Below are 24914 nucleotides of genomic sequence, written 5' to 3'. Positions count from 1 at the left end.
TTGTAGCAGTAATTTGGCCTGACATTCAAGCGTAAATGCCACCTAAAACGCCTGCTGTTGTTAACCCTACAGGTTTATATTACTTTCTAAGGGGAATAACAGCACAAAATGAGAAATTCTAAGGATAGAAGAGAAATTTTAAAAATACATAAATCCTCAAAGGTTACAATGCTCTGTTTATTTTGCGCTGTCACCTTGAGTGAGCTTCTGTCAAAAGATTATAAGCAGTTAATATCTTACCGGCAGTAAATTCCTCTTTTTACATCCTCATTTAGTTTAAATCCAGATTATCTGAGGATGGAGCTAACAGTTCGCCTACTAAATCTAAATCCCAAAACATTCTAGCTGTTTATGTGATTGCTATTTATGAATCTTTGAACTGCTGTGGGTGGTTATTTATGCAGAAGCAGATGAATATTTACACAGGAAATGGTGGTCAGAAGTGATGCACCAGCACTTATCTTCCAGTGTTAAAAACATATTGAGAATTGTTTCTGATCAGAGAAACTGATATAAATGTAAAGCTGTATTAAAATAAATTAATAGCATTCAAATAAACTGCAAAATGATGTTTGTGTGTGCACCACCTTACTTCTATATCAGGCAGGTATTTTGAGTGGAAACTGTTTACATGTTGAGTATGTGTTTCACACAGGAAGATTATTGGTGGCGCACCACCTCCTACCTAACCTTTCAGAGTAAATAATCATCAGCTTAGGTTTGAATAACTGACTAAACCAAATGCAACTGTTTAAACGTTCCTAGGAGAATTCACTTTAGCCACTTTTACATTTATGAGACCGGAATTGTTTTGAGATAGTAGAAGTCCACTTTCGCTTTGGCTCCATCAGACTATCTGTTAGCTTTGGTCTAACTGATCCGGATTTATAAATGAACACATTAAGGGACTTATTTACCGCAGGTAAGATATAAACTGCTTGTAACCTTTTAACAGAACTCCACTTCAAAAATTCTGAGCTATCTCTTTCCCCACTTATTTTTTCATGAAAACTGTAGTTTTAGAAAACTTCAGTTTCTTTAAAAAAACTGAGCCGGGGTGAATTTTATCAACACAGCTGTTAAATGAAGAACCTGGGATGTATTTCTGTTAGGTAACTACATGAGTACTGGAGGCTAATCACCTGATAACAAATACACTTTTTTTTGTTTTGACCAGCATGAGCGCCCTCTGACTCTGGGCCCTTCACCCATTGACACAAAACATGCTGGAATTTCCCACCAACCATTTTCATAGATTTCATGAATAATTAATTTTTATATCTTATATGCACAACTTATTTTAATTGTGCTTCGGATTCCTGTTATTGCCGGTTTTATGAAATCTGATCATTCTGATAAAACCAGAAGGACTTTTACAGATCCTCTGCTAGTAGATTTTCGTTGGGGTCACATAACTACATTTCATTACAGTAGACTGTTACTCTCAGGGTTGCTCAATGATCACTCTTTACTCACAGGAAGTAGTGGACTCATTTATGCTCTCAGTGGGATATCTGGTCTGGGCTGAGCTGTGCTGGGTAAGTAGGACAAAGTGAATCTTTTTCAGTTATGCTTTTTAACCTCTGAATGTGAAGCAATCTCTGCTAAAACAGAACACAAATCATATTAAGTGTTATATTAAATAGTATTATGTACACATACAATAACACTAAGAGAGGATGACATTCATTTAGATTTTTTGTAAATCCAGCATTGCAGCAATTTGGGCTTTTTCCTGTTTCACGTTATTAGCAGCTCTCAGGAAAAGGTACAATATATTGTGTGTCGCTGTTCTTTTAGAATCTGACACTTTTTGTGATCCTGGCTATAATTTTTACAACTTTACTTAAATATTGTATTAACTTAACAGTTGGTGGTGCAAATCAGACAGGGTATTAACTGTCTTAAAAAGAAAAAGGTGTGATAGTATGAAAAAGTCTCTCATTAAATTTTTGACAAAATTCCTGCATAAAAATTTTAATTTATTAGAAATTAGTAATTTATGCATGGTGATGAGGTTAAAAAACTAATAATGGTGAGTTTTGTTCAACAATAATTGTGATTATCATGTGGTACAAAAGCAGAATTCACTGTAGGCTGAGTAGCCGAGAAGCAAAGATGGACACAGGGGCAAGAATGACAAAACAGAAACAAAGACTCTTCATTTATTCAAAATAATTAGAAAATATTTCATAAATTTACCTCCAATGAGCAAAAATATTCTTAGCTCATAAATGGATTCTGGAGGGATTTTAGTGAGCAAGAGGCACAAATTAAACTTTAACATAAACACTAGTGTGTTTTGAAGGCTTGAAGAGCAGTAATGCATGTATATTGGATAATGAAATCAAGCTGATGAGTTAAATCATAATATCCTCCATGTAAGGATGTTTTTTAATGAAAAGGTATACCAAGAGAATAAACAATTAACTGAAGCAATCCAACTCTATTTTGTTAAGAAATCCCAGATTTTTCTCTCAGTTCTGTGTTCATGTTATGAGTTATAGTTGAGCTCTGTGTTACAGCCACCAGGCAAAAGGTTAACAGTAGGTAAATTTTATTCAATGAAGTATGACAGGCGGCCCTAAGACACATGCTCGGCCTGACCCCGCGCATCCCCTGTGTGCAACTCATTTACCAGAGAGAGTCAAAGGTCATAGCAGTGCAAGGCTGAGTCTTTGTTTTTTCACCAGGTCACCACCTGGATCTGTTTCTAATTGTGGTCTCTTGCCTAAAATACACCCTAGATGGATACAGTACGGAGGAGGCAGAAGTTATTTATCGAACAGGTGGTGGGGGTGGGTGACAAGCTGACATGGCTGTTTAGTGGTTCGTTTGGGACAAAGAATATAAAAACATGTGTAAATAATTAAATGTCACATGTTTCTTTCCCCCAGTCCTGTCTTTTATCTCGTTTAATCCCCAGTTATGAAAAGATGATGGTGTTGATCATTTCTGCCCTTTGCCATTTTGCACTTTTACTGTTTTGGTACCTGAAAAAGTCCAAAAGAAATACCAATGCATAAATTCATTCCCAGTCTGGGAAGATTTCATAGGCGCTTTAAAATCCAGCGATCAGTGGTGGTCCTCATATAAATGCAATTAAAATGTAGGCAATTATCTCAGAATATAGGCATAAAATCCAATGCAGCCCCACACAAAGCACGTAGGATCATCTCCCCACTCTCAGCAGCAAGTAGGGGACATCTCAGTCTACAGTGGTGCCAAATTGCATAAAAGCAACAGAAAACTTGTTCAGGGCACTTCTGACACATTTTGTTTTTGTATCCAGTGTTTGTGTGCTCCCCGTTTAATGCCCCCCTGGGCAAGTTCCCCTAATGACCCATATCAAAAACTCCCATTGCCAATTATTTTATTATTATTACAAAATATCACAGGTTGTTATAATACATATTTATAAAGACTACATAAACTTATTGTATAGTCTGAAATGTTCTGGAAGCTCAGTCGGTTATTTTTTTTTTAATCGTAGAGTGAATCAGTTAAAAGAAGGGCATTAAAGCATCTACATATCCTAATTATTTAGAAACATTATTTAAAAGTATAATTCCTTTGTTCTCACAATTAAGGAGTACCTGAGAGGTTTGTAATGATCTGAAGATGGTTTCAAAAATAATTCAGTTTCTATTTCTCTCTTTTACTTTGGTGCTTGCAGGTCATTTTTAGATCATGATTTAAAAGCTTGTGTGATCTACCAGGAAATGTGTGCAAATTATTTACATTTGCTGGAGATTATTGCCATTGTTGCACCTGCATGTCATTGGCTCTGTTTGCTTTGTGAATGACATGCTGAGAAGGAGCAGATCTGTGCATATTCTATGAGGACTAACTCTCCTGAGCATGCTACCATTCTGCTTGCATTGCACCAGACAGCAGTTCCTATGTGTTTGTTTCCAGTCTTCAGTCATTCATTCATTCATTCATTGTGTTCTAAATTTGTTGTTGTTGTTGTTCTCTGGGGTGGTCCAGCTGGGAATGCTGGGAATTTGAATTACATGCATTCCTAAACTGTGTCAACCAACACTCTTTCTTATTTTGCAGTGGTCATTGTGCTGTACTGTAACTGTTTTTATAACAACAAAATCAACCTTGAAGTGATCAACTTGATGTCCTCTTCATAACGGGACAAATGTGTTTTCAATCACCACCCATGTGATTTTAATTAGTAATCCTTCTCTTTCTGGTGGCACCGTGGACTATTTCAGTCTGTAATGTCAAGGTAAAATAACATATCAGATATTGTTTTATAGCAAGCATGTCTGTCAAAGTCTGTGTGGACTTGTTTCCTCTCAGCATTAAACTCAACAAATGTTATGCCTGTAACCAGTCGGTTTTGCTCAATGTATGAAGGAGAAATAAAAAATGTGATAAGTGATGCATTTTAAATTGAGAAATTGACCAATCAATGTTCTGGCCAAACATGAATTTCTTGAATCAAGAATAACAAACTAAGGGTGTCAGTAGTGAAATTCAAAAAAGAAACACAACAGACCAATTTTCAAAGAGCCTGTAGCAAGTCTGAACAGACCTTTTGACATTAGTTCTGCTCCTTCATGGTGGCAAACACACATGCGTGGAAAAGTGAATTCTGCCTCTGATCTTGAGGCCCGTGGGCTGATGGCCACACTCTTGTAAACCAAGGCCAGACCTCTGCCACTCCTTTGATCCCCTCACATCTTGAAGTGCCGCTGACCATTTATCACAGCTTTTAAAAGTTAAAATGTTTTAAGTGAAATTGTTTTTGCCAATAAAAGGTATAAAGCAAATTAATATAAAATGATCTTAACTTGACATAAAATGTGAAACTAAATTAAAAACGTAACAAAATGTAATTTTACTTTGGGAGTTTTGCACCAAAATTTTCAACAGTTCACAACCCTTTGCAATGTATTTCTGATGGCTTAATATTGCAAGAACTGACTAAGAATAAGGCTTTGGTTTTCTTATGTAAATATTTTGATCATTTCCTTATAATGTTCTTATTTAGTTATTTTCTCTTTGTGTTTATTATCTAGTACGAGTCTCCATATTAATTAATTCTTTTGTGTTTAGTTATTATTTAGTTGTTGAGTTATTTTCTGTTAGATCTCTATTAGATATTTCATCTGGGTTTCTTTATATCTCCTATCAGCTCCTCTGTGTTAATTAATCTTCCTCCCTCAGTTTCTCTGTCTGCTTTCTGCCAGCTGTTCCTCATTATCCCTACATTACTCACACATACATTCTGTGTCATTCTCCACACCCTCATTAAATATGCTCATTGGTTCTCATTGTTAATTGCCGGATTCTTTCATTAACTTCATGTTTGCTTGTTGCTCATTACCATGCCTGTTTTTCCATGTTGATCTGCCCAGTTCTTTAGTCGCGCTACATATTCTGCTCTGCTTGTGCCTGGCTGTGAGTTTTTTGTTCAAAAAATACTTAATCACATGTATCTGTCTGCACTTAGGTCCACCTCCTAACTTGTGATCCATGACGTTCCAGAGTCTTGGGGCCACAGCCTGAAATGTTCTGTCTCCTTTTGTCTTTAGCCTGGTACATGGCACAACCAATAAGCTTTGCTCACTAAGGGACCTACTGGGAGTATATGATTTAAAGGATCAATGACATGTACTAGCACTTGTCTATGTGAAAGCCAAAAAACTGACAGACAGGAGTGTGGCACAAATTAGCCAATTAGTTGGCTAGCCACCCTCTCTCAACAAGGCATTCTACTTGGTCACCATGATTTTATCCTACAGTCACTTCTTCACTTATGTGGACAACATTAGCTTCAAGTAAGTTAAGACAGTCTTCCTTAGAGGTTTTGGAGATGCCAGACAGTTCAGTGGCATGAGCTTGGCAACACCAAGTGAAACATATACCAAAGTTATCCATCACTGTGACAGGATGGGCAGGATGGCTAAATGTTGTTTTTTGATCCAATAATAATCTCAATATCTACACTATGCAGACACTTTGCCTGCAGTGATGAAAATTCACCCATCTCGACATGCCTGAAGTGGCACGTTTTTTTCTAATTATTTAAAAAGAAAAAGAATTTCAATAATTGAAGGCAGTTGTGTTCTGTCTATAGAGCACTGAGCTATCAAGGTGATGTCACAGCAAAAGTCACGTACCCTATCCAGATGCGGTAAAACACTGTGAATTTTACTGACTTCATCCCAATATACACGCACTACACATAGCATGTGCACATCAAATGCAACACATACTACATGTACATGACAGCACTACAAAATGCTTTTTAAATACCCAGATTTAGACCCATGAAAATAACAAGATATGCAACTGAAGAAGCACAGCTTAAGCTATATACAAAAGTGTGAATGTGTCAAATTCACACAAATAGCATTTCCTGTATACAAAAGCTAGCTACATTCATTTGGATGTGGTTAATGTGTCACCTGTTTTGCATGTTCTTTAAATTTTGGAGAGAAATCGGAAAAAGGCTAAAAACACCCATTTGAAAAGATACCACAGTATCAGAGACTTCCGATTAAACGTTTTTAAAATTTATTAAAGTTGGCTTAAAGAATCTGAAATATTTCATTGCTGAAATAACTGGCACAAAGCTGATAACAGAACTGTATATTTTATTTGAAAGATTAATGGAATGAAAGAATTTCTTTGAAGAGTATCCCCTCCTCATCTAGTATAAAATCCACTGTGTGTTTCCAAATATTTTAGGTCTTACCTTCCAAGCTCATAGCTTGATTTTCCCCTGTGGCAGACTTTAAAAGCAGGAAGTTGAGCCTCCTGAGGTTGCCTCTTTTCTCCTTGTACTTTAAATCACAGCCGCTGGGCCTGCAGGGGGCACAGGGGAACATAAAATATGCAGCTCTGACATGCCTGAAAGACCGTGACATTGCTGCTTGGTGCAGGAGTGCTGCGGGAGGCTAATGCAGGACGCATAGACAAATGAGGGATGAATGGGTGCATCGAGTGTGTGGACATAGACACGTGTTGGGGTAAAGGGGCACATTTGATGTCATTTGTTTATAGACACATAATTTAAATTGTGGTTGAAATACACAGAATATATAAGGTTTCACTACAGATACAGTGGGAGGTAAACAGTGCTGTGAAAAATGACTTGCCCCTTTTAGATTTCATCTGTTTTTGCTTTTTAGTCACACTTAGATGTTTTAGATCATTAAGGAAATTTTAATGGTTTGAAACCCCCTGCTCTGTCTGACTCAGTTGTTGTGTCCTTGGGCAAGGCACTTCACCCGCCTTACCTCCTGATGGTGGTCAGAGGGCTTGGAGGCGCCGACTGTATGCTAGCTTCACTTCTGTAGGTCTTTAGCTGTGGCTACAATGTAGCCTACCACAGTCAGTGAATGAATGTGTGTATAAATAGGTGGATGACTGATTGTTGTGTAAAGCACTTTGGGGTCTCTGGGGACTTGATAAAGCACTATACAAGAGCAGGACATGTACTTTTTACCATGTTGAGCCATAAACTATAAATGGAAGATACATAAAAAGAAAACCTTTCCAGGAGTGGCCGGCCTATCAAAATTTACCGCAAGAAGTTCTCAAAATAACCTAGAAAAACATTTAAAGCACCACAGGCCTCAGTTCAATCAGTTAATGTCACAGTTTATAATTCAACAATAAGAAAAAGACTGGGCTACAACAGCATCCATCCAGATGTTTTGGATGGTGTGTGTCTCGTTACACCTAGTAACACTATCACATAATTTCAGAAAAAAAATAATACCTAGAGTAAAACCTGATGGTGGTAGTGTGATGGTCTGAGGCTGCTTTACCTGGATCACTTGCAGTAATTGATGTGACCATGAATTCTCGTCTCTACCAGGAAATCCTGAAGGAAATTGTCTGGTCATCAGTTTGACTTCAAGCTTCCAAGTTCAAATTCCTCCATATTGATGCAAAACACTCATTGCCAGTTATCACAAACACTTGATGCCATGCACTGTTACACTTATAGACTGTAACACAGGGGTCTATAAGTCCAAAAAAATATTTTACATTTTTCATGTGAAATCAAATATTAAAAGTCAGTGCTGGCATATTTCAAGGTTCCAAAAAACTGTTAAAATTTATAAATGCTTTAATTGATCTGATCCTGATTTCTCTTCTATGCCACACCATCGGGTTCTCGGTGATGCACAGAGAAACACACTAACCAAAAACAGGTCTCCCTCAAATAGCTCTATATTTACTCTCACTCACTTAAAACTGTGCACTTATATTTATATTATATTGTAGATATGTTTGTACTGTTTAATTTGTACTGTATTGCACCGACTACGCCAAAACAAATTCCTTGTATGTCCAAAAACGTACTTGGCAATAAAGCTTTTCTGATTCTGATTCTGATTCTGATTCTGAAAAAACAACACACCACAATTGCTCCACTAAGCTCTGTGTTTGTTTTTCAAGGCCGATCATTTCATTTTTCCACTTGTTACCTCCTTTAACCAAGCAGGCGGTTGCTTTTAGGGCAGATATGACAATATTTAATTCACTGGGATCTTTAAAATGATTGATCACTACAGTTTTAGGATCAGATAACAGCTTGGTGGACAAAATGTAAATGTGGGTAAAACCAGAGAAAAACGACAGACAGACTAAAAGCAGATTCTCTGCCATATGAATAGCTTAGTAGAGTGTGTGATGATGGTCAGTCTTGTCTGTTATTGTTTTAACTTTGACTCATTGTTGAAGCCTTGCAGTCATCTGTCTGATCTTACTTTGTACAACATTCCCTCAGGAGTGGTTCCCTGGACATTCTCATCAAAAGTAGCTCAGAGACAGGAAGTAAAAAGAACCTGCATGTATTTTTAAAATTTCACAGTGTTTGCACAATGCAAACCACATGTCTCATAGCTGAATGAAAGAGTCATGAAAGTGACTGGAGTAAAAGAAAATATACATCTGACTTTTAATAAGAATTTTGATTTGTTTTTGGTGTTTTGGACCCCCACCACCCGGAACTAAAGACAAGGTTTATATCTCACATATTTTACAGGTTTAGCTTCTATGTGTGTGTTCTATGTCTGACAGGAAATCACCCTGGAAACCAACCCACTGGTGGAACATTGTGGTGGGATGTATTTCTTGTGTAGGTAGAGAGATGCTGGTCAGATTTGATTGGAAAATGGCTGGAGCTAAATGAAGGAAAGTCCTGGAAGACAGCTTGTTCAAGGCTGCAAAAGACTTCAGACTGGGGTGGAGGTTCACCTTCCAGCAGGACAGTGGCCCTAAACATCCAGCCAGAGCTACAACAGAAAGGTTTTGGCCAAAGCAGCATATTTGTGTGTGAGAATGGCCTAGTCATAGCCCAGACCTAAATCTAATTGGGAATCTGTAGCAGGCTTGAAAATTGATATTCACAGATGTTTTCCCTCCAATCTGATGGAACCTGAGCTATTTTGCAAGGAAAAATGGGCAAAAGTTCCACTGCCTATATGTACAAAGCTGGTAAAGACCCAAAAGACTTATAGGTGTAACTGCACTGAAAGTCTTGACACAGTAGGGCTAAATATCCGTAAATGCATGCTGCACTTTTGAAATTACACACAGGAGGGCTATTTTTACTAATTTGAAGAAGGCCTGTGCGGTATCCGGGTCTAGGGGGTGGAATACATATGCATGGCACACTTTTTCCAGGTTTCCATTTGCTTACATACTGATGTACATGTGTCATTTTCTTTCCACTTCAAAACCCAGCAGTACTTAATGTTGGTCTGTAGGTTGTGCTCGTAACAAGAAAAAATGTTGAAGAGTTCAAGGGGTATAAATACTTTACTTTGCTGACAAAATGAGTTTGGGCCTTGGTATTAGTATAAAACACTCCGGGAGAACAGCTACAATACTTGCATTAAACTAACAGAAGATTGTTAGGCTAGCCACCTGAAAATAAGAGTGTCATTTTTCTGTAAAGTTAATTTGTAAAATACATAACTCCATTGGGTCCACTGCTACTTGTCCTTCACCCTGAAAAATGGGCATATTGAGGATTCAAGGTTTTCACCTGACAGAGACCATAACTATCCATTAACCACTGCCCTCCCAAACAGGAAAATGGCTGTTTTTCAAGCTGTCACAGTGCAGCTTAGAGGAAGTGTGGAATGATTATACAACACTGAAGGGAGTGGGATTCAAGCTTGAGTGGAGGGGGATGGTTGTGAGGGCCCAGCGTGAAATGTTCTGGTTTGAGTGGGAGTGTTTGATATGTGTTACAGCGTCTGTAAGGTCTATTACTTCAGCTGAGGGGGAAACAATACTCTATAAATAATGACTACAGCTGCTGTGTGTGTGTGTGTGTGTGTGTGTGTGCGTGTGTGTGTGTGTGTGTGTGTGTGTGTGTGGTAACATCACCTCTACCTTCATGATTTTTCCCTGAGGACTGAACATAAAAGACAGCCTCACTCTGTTGTCCACATTAAGAGTCTTTCAGCTTTTCATCCCTAACCAGCTGGATGTCATGATTGAACGCATACGTTTTTTTCATGTCAAACTGCACTATTAGTCCAAAAAACAAGATGCTGCTTCTCTATTACAAAATCCTTTTAATTTAATTTGCATAAGTCTGTACTGTGATCATGACCGTTGGGCATTTCTGACACTTAGAATTTCATGACAGAATTGCAGATTAGTCCCAGATATTTCTAAATAACTGCTTAGCAAAAATATTTTTCCTTCCAACCCAAAACTAAAAAAGACATTTTATTTATTTTATGTGTCAGTGAGTAGCTATCATTATCAAATTGTTATCATTGCATACATTTAACCCATATACAGTTCTGGTCTGAAGATCACTGGCATTACTGGCATAATGATTTGGGGATTTTAATTAGAAGAAGGAAGCTCATTTCAGACGCTTGCATCCGGCATCTTAATCAGCTTTATTTGATCTGGTTGTAACAGTTTAGATCAGATGGTTAAAACTTGGACACAATTGGATATTCTAACAGGACAATGATACCAGACACATTAAAACTGGTTTGCAGAGAAAAGGAAACAGGCTACAATTATAAAAGTGATACTTGAGGAACAGAAAATCATAAATGCAAACAATGCATTTACTGGAGCTGGACCATGATTGGTCAATGTGCAACTTAGTATTTGTGTCAACAATGCAGCATTTGATTACCTAGGTCACTTTGGCATGACTGTTCTTAAAACAATTGCATTTAAACAGACATGTATACGACTAATAAACACATTTTTCACATCTGAGAGTAAAGCGTGTTTTGAATAGATTGCTATTAAAGGCTTAGGATAACTATGTAACTGTGATGGAAGTAAGGGATCAAGGTGCCTAACTGTGGTCGCTAAAATCAGAAGCAGAGAAAAGAGCTCCACGACAAGCTGCCTAATACGCCTTTGGTACTGTAATCCTGTTGTACATTTACCAAAGACTGTCCTTTTACTTTGAACTTTGAGACACAAAAGAACATAATATGAGTGCTTCATCATTTTCTCTTGCCAATGTTTATTTTGTCTTCCTCACTGATTTTTATCTCTCTCTATTCAGTTCAACAACCTGAGACCATCCACTATCTGCAGCTGTCCTCCTGCATAACTTCCTGCCTGTGATCCTGATGTGAGTCAGTGAAAAAGGTCCAAAACTAAGCTGGAACCAATGGCTCTGCTCCTACAAAAACACAGTCAGTCTGACGGTGCCACTCCCGAATATCACATTCAGTTTCTAAATGAGTCCTGCAGGGCCGGGATGAAGGCAGAGTCTCAGATGGTTCATAAAACAAGAAATAATTGGACTGGTTGTTTGAGAGTAAAATTGTCCACAGCTGCAACAGCAGAGACGTTTTAAGCAGAAGGTGTAGACACAACAGAGTTACCCACCAAGGAAAGGTGTAGTTCGACAAGCCTCCAGAGATGGGTTGCTTTTCTGTGCCCGCACCTACTCTAAGCAGATAAAGGGATAGTTAAGAATTTTGGCAGCTTGGTGTTTATTTGTTTTACGGCATTAGGCATTACACACACATATATAAAGTTGCTACAGCCTATACTTCTGTTTTAATATTGGTTTCAACTACTGATTATCACATAAATCTGAGTATTCTCTCAGCTCGTCTTAGAGGATTTGTGCAGTAAGATGACTTGTAAATGTTAGTCATTGGTGAGACTTGTGCTGAGGATCATCTGAAGATGGCAGAAACTCTGCGGTACAAGGTATTCACAAAATCCTGAATAGATACAATATGGGAACTGACCCAACAGGATACATTTAAACCTAACTTGGTTTGATAAAGGGAATAACTTAAAGGTTCTGTGGATAAAGTCTGAGTAGCTGCTGGTAGAATTATTGTTCTGTTTGTACTGGGAAGTAGAAATGTCTAAGTTCCTACTGTGAAAAATCTAATAGAACGTATCCTTAAGTTCAAATTTCAACCAGGAGGTTCTCAACCAAACTCCAAGTCCAGATTCAATATGACCGCTGTGCATATAGAACATTGTGCCAGTTGCTGGAATAAACAGTTTATTTTTATGATTGACAGGTTGTATTTGGAGCTGCAGAGCACATTAAATCACAACCACAAATCCTCATCACATTGTCAGGGTGTGAGATATTGCAGTTTCTTTTAATTAATATTTAAAGGAGTATTGTGTTTCATATGACATCCACTAACACTCTGCACACAAATAATTGCTTGGCACAGTTGTCCCAACATACTGTTAAATGGCCTAAGCTCATGGAAAGTGGCAGGGCATTTCTAAAGATGGAAAACAAAGAGAATAATGAGGACAATGTACTGATATCATTGTTGCATTCTTAAACAATACTATTCCAACTTATTTCTGCTATTGGCAGACCCAAATGTATCACATTAACTAGTCTCAAACAAAGTCCAGTACAGCCTTTATTTATTTATAAGGATGCTCACTTACTGTTTGGACACATTAAACAGACAGAACTACACTGCCATTGGCTTTTATGGCTAATAGAAGTTAGACTTACAGTATTATCAAGTACCCAGATCCCTATAAGATTCATAAAGAACTGACTGAAATAAGTATAAAATATATAATAAATATATAATATATAAATACCATCGACAATAAAAAAGGTAAAAGTTTATAAAACAATCTCCAGAACATTTAAAGTTTATTTAACATAAAACATGAAAATAAAAGAACATAGTAACGGATCATTTTGTTGAAGGTTCACCCACATTTTACACAATTGTAAGTAATTATGGTCTCCCTTGTTTTTAACTTTCATCAAAACGTTCAAGGATAATGTACAAGCAAGACTTCTGTAGCACAAAGTGACCGTATTTAATCTTTTATTTGAACCTTAGACTTTTTACTTACATTTACTTGGTTTAGTTTTTATTTACTTTGAGTTTTAAAATTTTGATTAGGTAGGTGTGGATCAGCATGTTGTTTGGTGATGCATTCCTGTCTGTAAAATAGAGTTTGAATCTTTGCTGAAGTCATATTATAAGAAAGCTATTTTACTGTCAGGACCATGGTGAGCACCTTTTTATTTTAGGTTCTACTTTAATTTTTTTAGTTTATTTTAAAGTTTAGTTTCGATGAACATTCAATATACAGAGATCAGATGGATATCATTTTCAGAATCAGGGAGAGGTCTGCATAAAACAAGCCAAACTCAAAACTTCCTTTACAGTTGAAATCAACACTAGATTTACCCTTGATGGGACTGAACCTATTTGGTGTTTTTTCTTGTTAACAAACTGTAGCCATTACTCATGAATGCAACATATTGCAGCATATCAACAGTTACAAAATGATTTTTCCCTTCAAATGTTGCCTTCATGAGGGCTGCTGCAAGTATGTCCCGAGATCTGAGCAGAAAACACCAGAATCCTCCTTTAATGTACTTGCCAGGAACTTCGGCCATGGATGCCAGCTGTGTGGGAAGAGCAGCCACCTTGACACAAGCAACTAACCAGAGATAGGGAGGGCTCACGGATCTGTGAACAAGATCCCTTTTATCTCTGAGAACTGGCAGACAGAGAACTTCAACTCAAGACTGTTCTCATGCCCTGCCATGACATCATCACCTCTGAATCACTAAACACTGGTACCATTTCAGATAAACTGGTGTGATTGGTTCAAGTGAAAGATTAACAGAAGTTCGACATTTTGAAACACTGTCTTCTTTTCCTCCAATAACATCTATGTGCAACAGTGTTGCTATTATTGGTCAATCTTTATCCCAGCCTTCATTCCTAAGCCCCAAATGATTCCCTAAATGAAGTGTAGAAGTGCATGATGATGTGGGAGATAAGTCATACAATACTGACTGACACTTGGTGGTCAGTGGCTGACTGTTTGTGGAGCAGAAAGAATCCAGTTCACTCGTTTACTCGACCTGGGCCTGCTCTTAAATGATAATGACCCAGTAAGAGACTGTTTATTGAGAAATTCAACCAGGGTCAGGACATTAATAACGTCTGCCACTGTTGTTATTGCTAAGTCTCATTTTCAATCAGGTCTATAAATGGGCGCTAGCTTCTGTTCTGCCTGGTCTGAAAATACTAAGTGCCAAAGTAAGCTGAAGAAGAAGTCACAGTCAGGATTCTCTGCTGACCTTTAGTGGCCTCCATGATAGCTTCAGAAATTTTGTTAATGTAGATGGAAGAACTGAGTCTGACATGAAAGCTCGGTACAGTTCTGTTAAGTGCACGTATGGCCTTTGCAAGATAAAAGAAAATAAAGGAATAATGGAATAGTTCAGATTTTTAAAGCGGGATTTTGTGGAGTATTTGTATGTAGCGAGCATCTTAGCTGCAGTTATGCTAACAGCTGCACAGAGCATAGCTAATTCAAAAGTACATTTAAACATTACTATACTACTAAAAATAGTAAATTTAACATTTGCTGGCTTTCTGTAAGAACGCTTCATTTGTTAATTTTACATTTCATTACTAAGACAAATGTATTTTTTGCAGCTCTTTTTTCAACCAGTCATCTGTGTTGCTAGCCAAAGTTGGGTGTGCTAAAACTGACAAATGTATTCCACCTCAGAAAAGCTAGATTCATGCCTTTACTGGGAAAGAAGATTTTATCCATATTTGTCAGAGTATGCAGAAGAACTGCTGATTAGAGAAACAGAATATATTTTTTGAGTGTGTAGATTCAAATGATTGGTTCCTGAATATTTTAGCAGCCAGGGTGCATAGAGTTAGCAAACAATAGGATTCTTGATCGGATTAGATGTTTTAATCACTGTAATGAATCAGCTTCTGAGATAGTATTAATTTATAGGAGGGTGGGTTGGTTATTGGAGCCATTCGGTGGACACCCTGATTCACTGATGTCTTGCTGATGATCCTACAACTCCAGAGGGCTCAACAGTGATACTTGAAATCCAGTGATGTTGTTTTCTTTGAAGTTATATGATGCCCCGGAGGAACTATGTAAAAGTAGTACTTCCTAGCGATGTTTCTGGAAGAACAATTGTGATGTTTACCTCTGGTTTAAGGCTGAGGTCTCCCTTCTAAGCACCAAGTGTACCTCGTTGGGAGAGGCTATTATGGCATACTGATAAGATATGCTCTATAGCTAAGGCAGAAGCTTGATATAGGGATCGCGTGAAATGCTCAATCTCAAGTTTTGGGCGGTGATAATGATTCCCCCATCACTCAGATGGGCTGTCTTTTTTATTTTCACCTCCTCCTCAACAACAAGTCTTATTTAAACCATCATTGCTTCATGCCACTGGGGAGTGTTTTCAGATGAGCCAGAGATCAGCTCTCCAATGCTTTTTTTCCCCCACAACCTGAAGGGAACACCTGCTACAACACCAGGAGTATAGGTACAGCAAGCCTTGCTTTACTGCAAGGCTCTCGAACTCCAGTCCTGGAAGACAAGTGTTCTGCAAAGTCTAGATGTGTATCTGCTTTAACACACCTAAGACAATTAATTCAGAGCTTTTCCAGGACTCTTAATTGCATGCTGAGGAGGGATTTTAGTAATTTGATTCGGGGCTTATCTGAAAAGTTGCATAATATCAGCTCTACAAGATAGGAGTGTGAGTCCTCTGCTTCAGTCCACCAGCCCTATAAATAGTAGCTCCACCTTATATTACCTCTCCATTGCAGCCCCACGGTGCTTAATTTCTGCTTATTTTCACATCACAATGTATGAAATCCATCACAATGTATAAATGTATGAAATTATATAATCTGGAAAACAAAATGCAGTGTCGTAGTTTAGTTGAGATTAACAGACCAAAACAGCGGAGAGAAACCAGCTGGGAGCTCCTAACAAAAAAATGTATCAAGTACTTTTCGGGTTTAAATTAAAGATCTAACAGAATGGAGTTGTGTGCTAACAAAGTTAGCTGTTCGTGATAATTTTCTCTTAAAGCTGCTGGACTTAAGACAAAGCGTTTAGTTCTAAACCTGATTAGATCAAGGCTTCAAAGCAGACCAAGACTGAAACACTAGTCCCATAATTAATGGCTACAGTCTGGAACAGATTAAAGTGGGCCTTAAAAGCAATTCAAATCTCTTAGCCAGACATCTTATGTATTTTTTCCAGTATGAACATTATTTATTCACCCATGAGATGTAGTATAGTTGCAGCTACAGATTTCAAATAAAGAATTCAAAGTGGTTGAATTTGAATCACTGCTGTGTTGTCCTCAAACACTACCCCTTCTTTCATAGAAAAAAAAGACTGTGTTGAGGCGACCGTTCATTTAGAGCTCTTTGGGTTTTTCCTCTCTGTGAAATATCTGTTCAGACTTTCCCTCCATCCAACTGGCTGCTGCTTTCAGTATACCATCAGAGCTGGGTGTGGAGGTCTTTGGATGAACATATGAATACCCGGCTTTGTACTTTGGCATTTGTGGGCTGGGAACACATCTAACTTTTACCGCTTAGGTGGAAGCATGAAGGGGGAACAAAAATGGGCCTGGCTGACTGCTACTGTAAAAAAAACAAATAGATTTTAATAGGGAAATTCAGACTACTTTCTCATGATTCTATTGAGCTCCTTCTCATCAAAGCTTAAGGAGAGGCTGAGAAAACTAGCTTTAATAAAAATAGGTTGTTGCAACTGCAGGGACAAGCAATAGTAGCAATTTACTATCACTGCTACTGGGCTGTTTCCTTCCAGGGAATTTTAGCAGGAAGGAAAAATAGAGGAGGTGGTGTGGGGTGCAGATCAGGAAATTACTGCCAGGTCTGCAAGAGTCAGTCACCAACTCTATTCCTGGTCGCCAGTGAGCATATTCAGGTGGTAGCGGCTGGATCTGTTTCAGTTAATCAGTTAAACAGGTCTCCAGGGCAAGCGTTAAGAGAGTGTTGACCTCACCAGATCGATCCACAGGGACAAATGGGAACTTTTGAGAAAACTAAAATTCCAGGTAGCGGGAATCCAAAGTGAAATGAGTATAGAGTTCTGTTTGCTTTGGATGGAGTTACACTGTTACACTCCTGCTGCTGGAGCCTATCTTGCTGCCAGAGACAACTGCTAGTAGATGCCAGTTCAGAAGATGATGGTTTCCTCCCACAAGCAGAAGTTAAATCCAAAAAGAAACACTGCCTTCTAAATGTTTTCTTTCAGTCCTTTTTCTCCCAGAGGAAGATACATTTCTTTTTTCATGTCTTTCTTTCCCTAAAGTTCCTGCTGCTGCTTTCTGGGTTTTAATGAGGGAATTAGTTGAGTGATCAGGTTGAGACGCATGCAGTCAAGCACTGGTTTGACCTCAAAGACCTCAAACTGTGAAGACTTGACATTCCCTTTTAAGGTGTTTAGAGGCCACGCAAACTATTTGGGAGACTTTAAAGTCTAGACACCGCCACTATCTAACCTTTTACGACAGTATATTTTGGGCTGAAGAATGTGATTCTGACACTTGATTAACATGGGAATATTGCATTGACGGCACAGACGCAGAGGCAAAAGCACTTGTCAGGTGGGCTACCACAATGAAGACAATGAGTAAGAGTCTGGCATCAATAATAAAGCATATCATAGATTTTTCTTGGAGATTTGGACAGGATAGGGAGCAGTCATGCATGTAAAAGCCACAGATACGGGCTCTGTAGATGCAGAGGAATAAAGGGACCTCTCTGAATAGAGTTCTGTTTGTTTGGACCTTTTAAACATCTAATATCTTAAGTGTTATATCAAGGTTACCAACATCCACATTCATTATTACAGAGTCATCCGTCCGTTCATCCACCCTTTGTCTTATCTGACACTGGGCTGTGGGGGCAACATTTTGAGGTAACCCAAACATCTTTCTTCCCAGCAACGTTCTCAAGCTCACCGTCAAGGTGTTCCCAACCGGAAGAGAAATATAGTGTGTTCCACCAACTGGGTTTGCCCTAGGGTGCCCTATCAGATGGCCGAACCACCTAAACTGAGTCCTTTAAGTACAAGCCCCCTCCTTACTTTATCACCAAGACGAGCCCGGCCAACAGGCGGCAGAAGCTCATTTTAGCCACTGCATGTAACAACTAAAAAGGCAGGTACAGATTGGACTGGAGGCACACATAATGTGGGGAGCTTGGAGACACTAGCTGAGCAACAGAGCCACTGGCCAGCAGTGGATTAAAACATTAAAAACCGACAGCTAAATGCACTGCTCTCTTTTCCCTCCTCGTGGTTGTCTGAAAAATAACAATAGATTATTTACAACCTGTTTCTGCAGACAAAACAAGGCTTTCCCTTGTTTTTGACTGGCTCCATAGCAACCTCTCTGACTCAGTAATCCAGCTGGATATACCAACATTGTTGTTTCATATCATCCTTTTTGCATGTGAAAAAAACATGGCTCTGCCTCTTGGCTGTCTTAGTAGAAGCTTACATTTTTTTTTGCCCTTAGCACCTAACCTTTCACTCTTAAATGACCTGGCAGACATGCTCAACAGATCTTAGACAAGGCATGGGCGGGTGTGAGATTGTCACATATGATTACCTTGAGTAAAAATACCATGGTTTCAAGGTATAACAGTATAAACATATTTGATACATTGCTGATTCTGCAGGTTTTTCCACTTGCAAAACATGTAGAAGTCTTTAATTTTTATCATAGATACTATTCAACTGGGAGTGAAAAAAAAAAATCTGAAAATCACATTGTGTGATTTGTAAGTAATTATTTTGCATTGTAATGCGTGACATAAGTATTTGATCACCTAACAACCAGTAAGAATCCCGGCTCTCACAGGGCTGTTACTTCTTCTTTACGAAGCCCTCCTGTTTTCCACTCATTACCTGTATTAACTGCACCTCTTTGAACTTGTCTGTATAAAAGACACCTGTCCACACACTCAATCAAACAAACTCCAACCTCTCCACAATGGCTAAGACCAGAGAGCTGCGTAAGGACCTCAGGGATAAAATAGTAGACCTGCACAAGACTGGGATGGATACAGGAAAATAACCAAGCAGCTTGGTGAGAAGCAACAACTGTTGGTGCAATTAAAAGAAAATGGAAGAAGTTCAAGATGACGGTCAATCTCCCTTCCAATCTCTTCCAACATGACAACGACCCAAAGCACATAGCTAGGCAACTAAGGAGTGGCTCCATAAGAAGCATCTCAAGGTCCAGGAGTGGCCTAGCCAGTCTCCAGGCATGAACCCAATCGAAAATCTTTGGAGGGAGCTGAAAGTCCGTTTTGCTCAGTGACAGCCCTGAAACCTCAAGGGTCTGGAGAAGATCTGTAAGGAGGAGTGGTCCAAAATCTCTGCTGCAGTGTGTGCAAACTTCGTCAGGAACTACAGAACACGTCTGATATCTGTAATTGCAAACAAAGGTTTCTGTACTAAAAATGTTTTTTTCTGATGTATCAAATACTTATCTCATGCAATAAATGCGAATTAATTAGTTAAAAACCACACAATGTGATTTTCTGAATTTTTGTTTTAGATTCCGTCACTCACAGTTGAAGAGTACCTATGAGAAAAATTAAGGACTTCTACCTGCTTTGCAAGTGGAAAACCTGAAAAATCAGCAGTGTATCAAATACTCGTTCTCCCCGCTGTAGATGAATTTGTCTAGGCATGCAAAGGTGTGCTCCTTGTACTGACTAACAGGGTACAGTAACAGATAGAAGAGGGACAACACTGCTTTAGACCAAGTCTACACTAACATAAGTATTTGTCAAAATGATCACCCAAAGGTGGATGGTTGATTCTTACTTAAAAAAAAAAAATCACTTTCTTTGCTAAAAACCACAATAAAAATAAAGTTAATTTTGTTTTATTTTTTCCTATTGTCTGACTGACTTTGTCCTGACTGTTTCCATTAAACCTCAAATGTTGGATTGGAAAATCCTCAGCATTGCACTGCTTTCGTCATGCTCAGGATTTTCTTTTGAAATTGAATGTCATCAATACTGGCGTTATTGCCACCTCCTGCCCCAGCATAGCAATTAGATCAAAATCCCACCAACCATAGAGATGCAGATCTCCATAGTCCTATAAGAGTCTTGTTAAAATGATTTTTCAACCATTGCAACAACATAATACTTTCATAGAGGCTTTGAAACCTTAAACATTTTAAACCTTGGTATTCATTATTACTGGTAACAGGGCCGTGCCAATCCCCAGAATAACATCACTTAGTTTAGTGTGTTTTTGAAATCCAAAGGAAAGATGCTTCTTAGGATAATATGTATCCTGTTAAAAATATGTCATCCTTTTACTTTATTTTGCTTTTGTCCATTTGAATGCTAGGTTAGTATTTTGCTCAATTAATAACTTTTTTTTTAAGAGTTTGCTTCTGTATGGGGCTGACATTATGTTGGTTGCCATTTCATTTTAACTTAATTTTGCTTTTACTCCTTTTCAGCCAAAACAGTCATAATAGCTATCAACAGTCTGACTCATTCTTCTAGTAATGCACAGACAAAATCTGAGGAAACATAAATCTTATGACATCCTGTGTAATTTTTTTAACACTGTTTTTGCTATAACAGCATAAATAGGTTTGGGAGCAGGATATAGGTGGGATCCTGATCAAGCACACAGAAATATATCCTGCTATTTTAATGGCCCAGTAAAAGAAGATGCTTTAATCTGCAGTGATTTTTGACTTCTGACCTGGGAAGGCCTAGGCCATGTAGGGGTCACTTTCCTTGCCTTGAAAGTGTTGATCTTTGTGTTCAGAGCAAAGCCCGATGTCTTTCTCTTCTTTGCTTTGTGTTGGCTGAGACACAGAACAGCAAACTTGCAACTAGACAGCTTAGAATAAAGCACATCTTCATGTTTTTTTATCCCACTCTTTTCAGAACCCAAATAATTTTCCTCTCAGTTTCCCTCTCAATTAACAGAATGAAGCACTGAAAAGCACAAAACAGGCCGACAGAGTACCAGAACGTGTTTGTGTCCCAAAAGGACCAGCTTCGGATTAAAATTCATATAACAGAAAATGAGCACAAAATGAGGACAAAAAAGCAGAGTCCCAAATATTATGACCTGCCTGCTTTAACGCTCTACAGAGAAACATAGTGATGAAGTAACCACCACAGGATGCGTGCGATTGCTGCAGACACGTGGTAAACATTAAGCTTGAAGGGCAATGTTCATAATGTGAGAAATTAGGCAAATGTGATTGTATGTTTTTTTGAACTTGTATTTTTATGGGTTCTTTTGCAGCACTGGTAGCTTTTATTTTTTTAAAGTGAGCTCACAGGAAACGGGGTGGAGAAAGAGGGGGAAGACACGTAGCAAAGGTCAACGGCCTGGGACTGATACCCGTGACGGGTTGCGGCGAGGACTAAGGCCTCTGTACATGGGTTGCGAGCTCTACCTCTGTGCTACCGTCGTGCCATTTGCTCTTGTTTTTGAACATTTAATGGTAGAGCAGATTCCAGGTTAAAGCTTTCTGGATGGGTTTCAGACTGGTGGACATCTTTTCCTTCTGACATCCTGTCTGTTTGTCTGTTTCTTTAATGCAAACCTTCTCCATCCGTGACCTACTCTCCCACCCCCACCTCTACCGATAGTGTGAGAAAAGGCTTTTACAGTTCAGAGAATGAGAACACCACAACTAAACCAAACTTGTTAAGCGTATTTTACACACTATTAAAGTGCTGTTTTTGCATCTAAGGTTGGTGGCAGTCTCTGTCTGTGTCTGTATGAAAAACACAGAGGTGTTGCATTGTGTTTGTGTGCATATTTGGGATACGTGTGCATAGAGTGTGTATACATGCGTGGCAAGGGGCTCCTGGTGCCTAAACCCCTGCGGTTCTTAATTCATTCTACCTCCCATCCCCATAAACATCCTGCTGCAACTCCCTCATGGTGTGTTTATGAGCTCACTTTCTTCAGACACACATTAAAGCCCACACAGGAGCATGGTTTCCTCATGTATGATAATATGGGAATCACAGCATAAGGTGTGCCATCAAAGGCAGATATTAGTGCTGTAAAAATAAAAGGAATGTTGAGCCATCAGCAATTATATGTGAAGGAACTGTTGCACCTCGCTTTAATTTTCCATTTTGCACTGCAAGGCCCCACTAATAATCATCTGCCTTCTGTTTTGCAGGGGAACAGGGGGCTCTCTGCAGATGTGCAGCTGGCTGAATAAATGCAAACTCAACCAACTGAAGTGGGTCGAGGCATTGTCTCAGTCACAAGGGATAATACCAACCCTGATCCTAAGGACTGAGTCAACGCAGGACATCTGAAGACAAACATCCGAGATGATAAGGCTAGCGGGTAATGACTATAATGATGAGAAATTGTTTCCCTTGTGCCCCGCCCCGACATCACTGCCTCACAAGTTTCAGCAGAGCCGGATCAGTATCAAAGGCTGAGACCTGTCCCTGGCTATTTATTTCTCCATGTGATAGTGATGAGATGTTATAATGGGAAAATAAACGGAGGCTTGCCTACATTGCTGTTGGAGGGGCAGTAAGTCTTGGAAGCATTTAAGGGAAAGTGCATCTGTTTTTTGTAGACAGACCTCCAGTTTCGAACATTTTGGAGACACATATCCACAACTATTAAACTTACAGTGCCTTGCAAAAGTATCCACACACTTTAACATTCCAGATTTTGTGAACCATTAACTTCGGTTCAAAGTCTATTTATGGAAAAACAGGACAAAGTCTGGCACAGCTGCAGCAGTTATCAAGATATAAAATGAAAGAATGTCCAAAAATGCTAGATATTTATTAGCCAGCTGGCCCTGGTAATTATAAACAAAAATAATAATAATAACATTTAACCGTGGCGCAGTTGGTAGCACTGTTGCCTTGCAGCAAGAAGGTCCTGGGTTTGATTCCCGGCCAGGGGTCTTTCTGCATGGAGTTTGCATGTTCTCCCCGTGCGTGCGTGGGTTCTCACCGGGTACTCCGGCTTCCTCCCACAGTCTAAAGACATACCTGTTAGGTTAATTGGTCAATCTAAATTGCCCTTAGGTGTATGAATGAGTGTGTACTTGGTTGTTTGTGTGTTGCCCTGCGATGGACTGATGACCTGTCCAGGGTGTACCCTGCCTCCTGCCCATAGACTGCTGGAGATAGGCACCAGCTCCCCTGCGACCCACTATGGAATAAGCGGTAGAAAATGACTGACTGACAATAATGTATTAATTAATTTATCAATTAATTAAATATAAATAAAACTTTTAATAAATACATTTTAGCGTTTGTGTGTCTGCAATGGTACACTGTAAAAACCCAATGGTGAATCTTACTAATAGAAGTAAATTATTCTTAATCAGTTCTGCTAAATAGCTAGAGTAACTTCTATGAACTGTGTGTCTAAAAGTTAACAGTCTAGGAATGCTGAATGCATATAGGCAGGGATTTTATCCTGAATTGGAAGACCCCTAGAAAAACGAGTGAATAACACAGTAACTGCATTTATCAGGTGCTGATTGGGATTTAAACCCACAAAATAATCCAGTTTCATGTTAGTTTAGAATTTGCAGAGAATGGCACTTATTATTTTTCTTAGTGTTATTATGGAGACAGTAAAATTGAATAATGATATGATTTTTTTTTTTTAGACTAAATGATATAATCCAAGAGATCGATTGATTCAACCTTCTAATCGCTAACTGAGTGCCTAAACCACTACACAAATCTACCTGATACTTCCCATGTTAATATTCCAGTTAACTAACTCTGAGAGAGACTTCTTGTTTCTTACGTCTTCACTGAGCTTTGCACGCCATCACGGTGTCTTGCCCGAACTTGTAAGCCATGTCGGAGGCAAGCCATGACACGGAGAAGAATTTTAGCCATTACATGACAAAAGTTAAAATTTTTTGCCATGTAGTGTTTTTTTAGGTGATGCGCACCTTTGCTGTCCAATATGAAGAGATCATCACAACTTCTCCTCCTGTATCAGAGCTTAAGGACAGCTGACCAGGACTCTTTTATGAGACGCAGGTAAGTACAACTGTGTAAGATACAGTGATCATATAGTATGCAGTGTTTTTGTTCATGTCCTTCTTTTGTAATTCTCCTCAGCCCTACTGTGAATTTTAACGGATCACAAATCAGCATCTGCCTTATGTGTTTTATGCTGCACTGGATGAATAGGTTCCTCAGCTGACTGGACTTTATAAAAAGAAGAAAACTGGACTGATTGGTGAAAAGATGGAGCAGCTTTTGCTGGCATATCAGCAACAGGTGCTTAAAAAAATACTTTCACTCTACCGTTTACTTGGTAGCTCCCATTGTCATGCTTTATTTTTTTATCTATTAAGGACAAAAAAATACAAATTTTACACTTTTACATGAAATAAATCAGATCTTTAAAATACTCCATCAGATTGCAGTTGGATCATTTTAAAGTAGCTGCAAGAAAGCGTCCGTGTTTACCTGGTCATGGAACTGTTTTTTTTTTTTTTTTATCTGGGACATGTCCAGGTAAATATTCTCTTGCTTGAGGGAAGCTAGATCAGATTTCGTTTGGTGCATCTGGATAGGAAAACTAATATT

General features: G+C 38.7%; 1 long non-coding RNA gene across 1 annotated transcript; it reads left to right on the top strand.

Moving 5' to 3' along the window:
* Nucleotides 1-692: 692 nt before the first annotated feature.
* LOC124882407 lies at nt 693-24740 on the top strand. Its single transcript, XR_007041894.1, has 6 exons — nt 693-922; nt 1479-1538; nt 11534-11602; nt 22505-22677; nt 24258-24359; nt 24441-24740. It is a non-coding gene; the product is annotated as an uncharacterized LOC124882407 (long non-coding RNA).
* The last annotated feature ends 174 nt before the right edge of the window (nt 24741-24914 follow it).

This window comes from Girardinichthys multiradiatus, chromosome 15, assembly GCF_021462225.1.
Source record: "Girardinichthys multiradiatus isolate DD_20200921_A chromosome 15, DD_fGirMul_XY1, whole genome shotgun sequence".
NCBI lineage: Eukaryota > Metazoa > Chordata > Actinopteri > Cyprinodontiformes > Goodeidae > Girardinichthys > Girardinichthys multiradiatus.
Note: the sequence above shows the minus strand (reverse complement) of the source record. Positions and strands in the feature narration are given on the sequence as shown.